Genomic DNA, 9,833 nt, shown 5'->3' on the forward strand with positions numbered 1-9,833 from the left:
CATGGCAGGCATCCAGGATCATTTCCATGGTATATTTTCCCACAAAGTTGATGAATGAGTACCAGTGAATTTCTCATGTTAATGATCCCTAATATGCAAAAACTAAGAATAAAGGCACCAGCACAGTCAATGAGGATCAAGAGCTTGACAATGACAAAAGCCCTGTGTAAAAATCAGACCTGCAACCTGTTCAAGTCCACCACTTGAACCACTGAGCTATGAGTCCTTAACTGTTGAGACGGGGAGACGCACTTGCTAATCTTAATAATTATTCAGCTTTTGCAAATATTTCTTGATACTTTGTTTACATGGGCCCTGTATATAGACATTGAACAGTTGCCTTTGTTTGCAATATGTCAGCTGTATGTTAATAAATAATAAGATAATATGTTACAATTTAAGGGTAAGTCTGCTAATATTTTAGATTTGTCTTATTGCCAACACATCTCATGTAGACTAAAACAGAAACCAACAGAAACAATTAATTTAAGGGCCTCTTATTCTCATCATACATGCTTCCCCTCGGCTCTATCTTTAAGAAATTCTGTGCCACTGTTATGTGGATGACACACAATTTTACCTACCATTTACACCTGATAGCACCTGCTCAATCAATCTTCCTATTTTGCTTTATTTTGATTCAGGTTTTATAATGTAAGATGTTTTAGGTTTCCATTTTTAGTCTTGCTTTCCATGCATTATTGTATAACATTATGTTTTATTCCTTTTATCATGTATACGTGTATGGAGGCAGATTCTAACCCATCTGCCTCATCTGGAAAGCACTTTGGCTGAACTCCTGTTGTCTTTAAATGTGATAAATAAATAAACTGACCTGATCCTCCTAACAAGTACTGCCTGTGTGGCCAAACCTTATATAGTGTACAGTATATTCTGTGCCTTAAGATCCAATTTTTGCCCTAAAGCTATTAAAAACACATAAATGAGAAACACTGTTTCAGAAATATAAACATATTATTTCTGCAAATGACCAGTCTTGCCTGAGTGTAACTTCTCCAAGCTCTGGACTTTCGTGAAGCTGATGAAGGCAGTATAGTATATCTATGAGAGTCAGACCAGCATTTCCATTCCTGCTGTGGCATCAAAACCTCAACATAGTGATTAATGAACAGTGCCAGGGCTTTCTGCTACCTAAGCACACAATTCACTAGAGTATGTCTGTGCGTTTATGTTTTGGGGTATCTTTGCAGTGTGTCCACCCTAGAAAGTATAGAGTGGTAGCATCAGTTTGTCTGTATGTGTTTAGGTCTATGTTAGGATTTAAGGAATGAATGTCACTATTAAAATTTCTCAAAAGTGTAGTGTACATGCTTTGCATGAGTGTCTATGTATAAATATTTATCGCAAATGTCTGCTTAACTGAGTCTGCCTACTCCAAAATAAATGAAAATACAGAGTAACATGCAGTATATGAGCTGTTTTTCACTTATCAAGAAGCCAACAAATTCTGCAGGTACATTACATCTGCCATTCCACTTCGTCACCACCTGGGTGTGCCAGAGCGTTGCTCTGTCTGCCATCCAACCTTGCTGAGAGTTCTTTGGCATCTCAGTCCCACAGTGAGTCAGTCAGGTTAACCAGTGATAACAGATTTATCACTGGTACTGATGCAGGAGAATCCTGCCATCAGCAGTGAAAGACTGTCATAAACCAACTAAACAGGCTAAATAAAAATGTGATGAATATAATTTACATCATTAATATTATAGATACTACTGTTATAGTTTAGCTGACAAACATGCATTCATAAAAGTGACATCAACATACACTATAAGAAAAACATGAGCACACTAATTTAAACAAGCTGAGGACAATTATTACACATTTTACCAAGGGCAAGGGTGTGGATTTAAGCAATTTAAGACTGAAGTTCAATCATATAATAAAAAACAATAAGAAATTGATTGAATTGTGCATAAAATGGCTCACCTTCCTTTGTTGGAGGATGTGTCACCTGCTGCATTTCGCCGGATGTTTGTTTCCAGAGAACGCACACACCAATTTAGCTGAAATCACAGTCACTCCTCTGTCAACTTTGTTTTCCAATGTATATTTTGCTGAACTTCTGCTGGCAAGTTTCCCCAGACACTGGGGTATATACTCTGTGAACTAATGTCATCTTGGTGCTCATTTAGGCTCCTCTCTGCCCTTGGGTTTTTGTCACTGTCACATTTTAGAGATGATGGAGATGGCATCTGTGCTGTATAATGACTACAGACCGTAATTATATAGTTTCGTTCACTTCCCAGGATGGGTGGTTTTTCCAGGACTGCTTTTCACCTTTGTCATTGGATGTATTAACTATATATATAGACAGAGACAGAAACATTCATCAATTGACAAATTGAACTTCTGCAGAGATATTTATTGGACAAATAAGCACATTTAATTTTGCGAGTCATTGCTAAATTACCAGATCAGATCCATGACCTCATTGTCCAACATGTCTCAGTGGGCCATCATATACTGGGAAAAGTCACAACTGTACGGACATAAGGACAAGTCTTTCGCAACAAGTTGGGGGGAAAAGCCATTGATAGAAGCCTATTACTTATTTGACACATCTTATTTCTTAAAATATATGAGAACAACTGAGAACTATCCTCAAATGTCAAGTCAGAGAAATGGAGCAGCTCTGGTAAGCTGATCGATAGACCAACTCCAGTGCCTGCTGAGCCAGCAGGGGAACTTTCATATTTATGTTTATGACCTATTGGAACAGCAGAAGTAGTGTAGTGAACTTCTTTACTCCCTGTTAACAAAGTCATACCAGTCTGAATTTGTTAGATGCTACTTCACCATGTTCATGATTTGGCTACAGAGGTTGAGGCACTTCTCTTAATGATGGTCTTCTGTTAAGGTCTGCAGTAGCTTCAACGTCACACTGAACACCTAGCCAAAGACAGTGATCATCTGTAGACACATGATCTAGTCTCCACAATCCACACATAACCTCTGTGTTAGAGATGGGAGGACTGCAGCTGAAATCTAACTCAAGTTCTGAACAACAGGACAGGACACATTGCCACTCCATGTTTTTGATCCACAGTGGCACTGTATGGTCTTACACACTGAACAAAATATATAAACGCAACCCATTTGCCCCATTCATCAGTACACAAAAGGCCTATTTCTCTCAAATATTGTTAAAAAAATCTGTCAAAATCTGTGTTAGTGAGCACTTCTCCTTTGTCGAGATAATCCATCCACCTCACAGGTGTGGCATATCAAGATGCTGATCAGACAGCATGGGTATTGCACAGGTGCGCCTAGGCTGGCCACAATAAAAGGCCACTCGAAAATGTGCAGTTCCATCACACAGCACAATGCCACAGATGTCGCAAGTTTTGAGGGAGCAATTGGCATGCTGACTGCAGGAATGTCCACCAGAGCTGTTGCCCGTGAATTGAATGTTCATTTCTCTACCATAAGCCGTCTCCAAAGGCGTTTCAGAGAATTTGGTAGTACATCCAACTGGCCCCACGACCGAAGACCACGTGTAACCACACCAGCCCAGGACCTCCACATCCAGCATCTTCACCTCCAAGATCGTCTGAGACCAGCCACCCGGACAGCTGCTGCAACAATCGGTTTGCATAACCAGGAACCAAGAATTTCTGCACAAACTGTCAGGAACTGTCTCAGGGAAGCTCATCTGCATGCTCATCGTCCTCATCGGGGTCTCGACCTGACTGCAACTTCGCGCAGCCATTGAAGAAGAGTTGACCAACATTTCACAGGCCACAATCAACAACCAGATCAGCTCTACGCGAAGGAGATGTGTTGCACTGCGTGAGGCAAATAGTGGTCACACCAGATACTGACTGGTTTCCGGACCCCCCAATACAGTGAAACTGCGCATTTTTGAGTGGCCTTGTAGATGTTTTATTATTAATATAGCTTATTTTTGGTTATGCATCTATTACCTTGAAAGAAATAGTTTCTATCTTCCATTGAACGAATAGTTTGCTTTTTTGAAAATTTCTTGTTGTCACCATTAAATTGCCAGACAACCAGCAGAGGCTCCAGGCCAAGAAATAATCTGGTACACAAGCACCCATAAAAAACACATTCAAAACACACTTTAGTTTTTGTACCCATTAAACAACGTGTTAATTAATGAGTTGTAAAGGTGCTGGTAGCTAGATTTTCTTTCTGTCAGACAGAGCCAGGCTAGCTGTTTCACCTGTTTACCCATTCTTTATGCGAAGCTAAACTAACTGGCTGCTGGTTGTAGCTTCATATTTAATGTAGAGAGGGATAGGGAGAGTGGCATGAAAGCAAATTAGTATTTCTTCAAAGATTTTGCCTTGCTCATTCTGTATTATGTAGCCATATATCAGTGATGCTTAGGCATCTATTTCTCCTGAAACTCCTCTCCCTTTTCCTGTTCAAAATCATCACAATGTCTTGGTGGCCATGTGACTGCCTTTAATCGCTGCTTCCAGCTATATTTGTTCTTGTACTTTTGCCTTCTTGGGAAGCCTTTGCCCTTCACCACCTTCATGGTCCTACTTTGTCAGTGCTTGTGCAATTTGTCCCTCTCTTAACAAGACAAATCCCTGTGAAAACCAATGTTTAACCACAGTTGATCATGCCATGGCTACCCACACAGTGACACAGTTTCATGGTTTATTTAGATGAGAAAGAAAACGCAGCTTGCTGCCTTAAGGAGGTCCATATTAGTTTTTTTTTCTCCGTCTGAATGCAGCCTAAAGAGAATGTGATGAGTTACCAGTTGTCATTGGGCTGTAGAGGTCAAACAGCAAAGTGTCATCAGATAGCTAATCAACTCATTCAGATACCATTACACTGGGCTAAATCCCTGTTAATCCCACTGAAGATTCCATCAGTGTTCCCTCACAGGTCAACTCGTTCCTCTGTGAGTGTGTGTGCGCTCACATGTAGACATAAGGGACAGAGAGAAAGGTAATTCTTCATGTTGATAGACAATGATTGTCCTTTAATGGTTCAACGTCTCCTCTCCGTCCTTCTCCTTCTCTCCGTTTTCCTGTTCTGTCCACTCCTATCTCCCCTCCTCACCTTTTCCTGGCTTCTCTCTCCTCACATGTTCCTTCTTCAGTCTGTGTTGGCTGGAGGATTAGCACTCTGCTTTGGTCTTTGATTGATAAGACTTCTGTCAGTCCATCTGTCTCTCTTCTTGTATGTTTGTGTCACCCCCCTGCCTTCTCCTTTTGCCAAGCAATCGCATGCATGCTCTGTTTCTGTAGAGAGCAGAAGTGGAGGCACTGGTTTAGGCCTGTTTGTATGTGTAAAAGTCGCATGCTGTGACTGTTGCTTGTAGACAATAACAGACACTGGCTATTATATTATCTGTTGACTTCCAGCTAAGCCAGTTTGAGGTCAAGAAGTGGGGTTTCTGGCACATTTATTTCTGAAACCACATGTAGCTAATACTCCCAGTTAACAACACAACATAAAATTACTGCAAATTAGACTGCATCTACATTTAAAAAGAAAAAATGTAAATGCATCAACTCCTATTGGGACATACACTGAGCTCCTATTTTCAATACCTTATGACCTCTATGAAAGACTTGTGCCAGGTGAGTATAGGTGGAAAGTGAGGCAGAATCCAGAACGTCCCAGGATGGTGTCACTTTTCCCTCCACCTTACTCTCCATCCCTTAACCTCAAAGAGGCAGTCTTTTCCTCTTGGTGGTGGAATGTCTATGATCATCAGGCTCATCATTAGGTCCCTCTTGGATGCAATGCATGCTCAGTGTCTGTCAATTGGTGGGAGACAAATGTTAAGTGGTCTGGTACAAGAGTTGATCCTGAGATATGTTATGTTACATTAGGGCAGTTTGGATTTTAGATTAACGATTGTGCTGAGCTTCATTTTAGTAAAGGGAACTGTGCAAACAGAAAAAACTCAATAACTCAATAAAGTTAAATTTGTTACCTGTTGTTAAAAATAAAATAAATAAATTACTGTAAATGGCCAGTTCAAATGCTGTAGCAAGCAGTTTTACTGATTGGTTAGAAAAACCACAAATTAATCAGCTGCATCTTTCAGAAAAGCTGGCAGGTTTATGAATGGAGTATGGCCTGTAATGCTCTCCCTATAAGAGAGAATGGAACATACAGTATTTGGCCTACATTCATTTTATTACATATTTGGACAAGCCATTTTTTCTTTACTAAGGCAGCACCGTGTTTGATACTGGATTTAAGGCTTATACTGATATTGATATTTGAGATTTTAAACAATTCAGCAAGGATTAGGGCTGAACAATTAATTAATATCTTATTGAAATCGTAATATGGCCTACTGCAATTTTCAAATCGCAGGAGGTGCAATATTTATTCAAGGCAAAATGGGTGACAAAATACCATTTTAAATTAAATACTGTCATGCTGCAGAGACTTCCTGCCCTATACACATAGCCTCATCAAATTCTATAGACTCATGAAATCTCTCTCTCTCTCTCTCTCTCTCTCTCTCTTACTTGTCCTCCCTTCTGTCTCTGTTGCTCAGATTAGCTCTATCCATTGCACATTGCAGACCTACATTCAGGTGAATGAAGTGTCAATGGGCAGAGACAGAGAGAGGTAATAGGCGGGATGTGACCCTGCAACCCTCTCCACAACAGATAGAACCAATCTCACTGATCCAAGACAGACAATCTATTCACGCCTATATACCTACCATGGTGTGTTTGCGTGTGTAATGATAGCGCCCATCCATTCACACTGCTGCTGGTGATTGTTGGCAACTCAGTGCCTTACTCTGCTTAAGGGTGTGTGTGTGTGCAAATGTGTATCTTTGAACCTGTGTCTCAGAGCTGATATTTTATCACCAGCTCAGCTCCAAAAGCCAATTTACTGTGTGATGTGTGATTTTCAACCGTTGACTGGAAACATAATCTTTGAACTCGTCAATGTTCTGTTTCCCCTGGGAGTGTGTAATGCTGATTTTTATTTTACATAAATCCATACATCAATACATAAACGGGAGTATCGCTACTCACTTCTTAATATATATATTGCAAAAATAAAAGCATTTTTGGAAAATAGCAATAAAAAGCCCAGCCTTGCTGCGAAATCTTCTACCCTGTAGCTGTAGAGAATGTTTATATTGATACTGCTGCTTTATGAGCTAGTGTCGCCAATAACTACTCCCTATTCTGAGACACACGCACGCACGCACGCACGCACGCACACACACACACATTTACTACATGTCTCCTAGCCATTGGATACACCACAGAGAGAAAGAGGTAATTGCATTGACTTTATAAGTAAAACAACAGTTACAAGCTTAGTGTGTGTGTGTGTGTGTTAAAACCTTTCATCCATCCATATCACTGTGCATAAGAGCTCCTTCTGCCTTATGCTTTGCTTGCCCTTGGAGAACAATACAGTACCTATTGGCTCCAGCAGATACAAGCCGGTCTTCCTTTCACTATCATTTACCTTTCAAGCATGTGTGTTTATGTACATACTTTGTGTTTGTGCTTGTGTATGTATATACGTTTCCTTGTGCAAGAGAACGAGTGAGACACAAAGAGTATGTAAATGGAGAGAAAGAACGACCCTAAGCACACGTACACACGCACACACACACACACACACACTCATATGCACAGTTAGTGTTTTGGGAGAGTGTGATGGTAAATGAAGCGTGAAATGAAGAGTCAGGGATGTTAGAACATTCCTTCCCCAGGGAACCTCCACAGCGGACTGACAGGCAGTCAAGATAGATCAGGACGGCCAAAACCAAACGTTCAATCTGCATCTGGGTGTCTCGGTCAACAATTTATTGTTTCATCCTGTGCAGTGTATCATAGTGGACGACAACAGACACTGCATCAGGGACACCTCATGACATCCAGATAAAAGAGACGAGTGTTTCAAATTTTCTTTGCCTTATCTCACCAAGTCCGACAAATTCCACGTGTTTCATGACGTTCAACAACTTTCAACATGCAATATAAATTTTTTGTTTGTTTGGCACGGATTTGTGTTATTTTACCCTAACTGTATCCATCCCGCGACATCATTTTCAGTTGACATAGAATTTGCAGTAGCGGTAACTTCATAATTTTTCATAGAAGAAATGTTTCGAAAAATTGTAAGTCATTTTACAACAACCTGTACAGCTGTCTTGAACTAATCCATACTTATTACTACTTGCAGCAATATTTTTTTGGACACAGGATGATGACGTTGCCATTCTTAATTTTTCTACAAAGCTCTAAGTGGCTCAATTCTTTTGCCAACCGGGGAAACAGCCAATGAACACCACTTATTTGATTAGCAATTCAGAGGTGTGAAACCAAGCTATAGATCATTACCCATCTCCTGCATGTGCTTGGGTCATGATGGCAACAGGCTGAACAGTTTTTGTCAGATTTGATCTTCTAGCGTGTAAACCTGAAACTGAAACAATAAAAAAAATAAATCAAGTGTTATTTTTTACTCCAGTGCATTGACCTGCCTTACTTTTTCTTGTTTTCGAGATGAAGACACAAATTTTCTATAAAATCATTGAGACAAGTGGTGTTCAAGTAGAAAAGAGGTCTTTTTAATTGAAATGATTTGAGAAGATTTTTTTGTAGTGGGCATTTTAACAGTCTTGAATGCAGCAAGTAAACTGGCCCAGATGACCTTCTCCCAACTCCAGTATAGTAAAAATGGATAGTATAATCTGTTTACAATACCACTTTGCTAGGCTAAGGTAATCTGCTACCTTCAACACCCTGCAAGTGGCTGTTGAGATGATGTATCTCTCCTATTTATAAGGGAGTAACATTCACTAATACAGACCTTAGCCATATGAGCGATATACTCCAACATTAAAAGCAAGTGGTATTCCCCTTTAATGGCCATTGTTAACATTATTATCCCAGACTTGACTGCCGTAGCAGGTCATCTAATTCTACTGGAGACCTCTTCCGCCTTTCTTTCCTCCACCAGAGTCCATTACAATCGGGTCTTATCTCCTCTAATATGCTCTGCTGTTAATGAACAATCAGTCCCGTTAATGTCCTGCTAATTAATGGCCCATCAGCCTCTTCAGAGTGGTAATTAAGTGCCAGTTGAGGCATCTAATTGGCATGGTTTCTGATTGGATCGAGTCACGCTCGACCCTTTGAGACACAGGAAGTGAATTATAGCGTTGCCATCGTTGTGAAGAGGACTTTTACAAAGACTGCTGACTCGCTTGTTTAAGAAATAGAACCATTTTGTTAACCTGAGTAGAAGTGAACTGAATGACAGTCTCACTTGACTGACTCTGTCAGAGGACAAACTGTCAAATCTAAATTAAAGACCAATCAATGACAGAAGCCTGTTTTGTTCTACACTTCCTAGATAAGTAATTGAGAGCTGTCACAAAGGCATTATGCAGTAAATATAATCACACTAGCCACTTTAGCTTATCATCAGCCAAGGAAGATTATTTAGACTCCATAGGACATAATCAAGAATCATAAGGAGACAAAACAATGCAATATCTGACATTTAATAACAGAACTGTATTGTTAAATTTTCATTGATTGTTTTTTTGGCCACTTGGGGGCAGCACAGCAAACTCTAAACACAACATTGATATTAGATCACATTATGAAGTTGTTATGGTGAACAAACTGTCGCTTATTCACACATCCAGCTGACATGGAGCAACATAGCTCCATTAGCATTCAACTGCTAAATCCACTGTGTCCACTAGCTAGTTGTTAACTTGATCTGTCTGCTGGTTGGTGTTGAGCCAGTGTACAGAGGGTTTTCACTGAAAACATCTGCTTTTGATGAGTCTAATGTGATTATGGGTGTGACCCCTTTAC

The sequence above is a fragment of the Micropterus salmoides genome, unplaced genomic scaffold (assembly GCF_014851395.1).
Source record: "Micropterus salmoides isolate LMB-PRFRI ecotype aquatic unplaced genomic scaffold, ASM1485139v1 Ms_hic_scaffold_11, whole genome shotgun sequence".
NCBI lineage: Eukaryota > Metazoa > Chordata > Actinopteri > Centrarchiformes > Centrarchidae > Micropterus > Micropterus salmoides.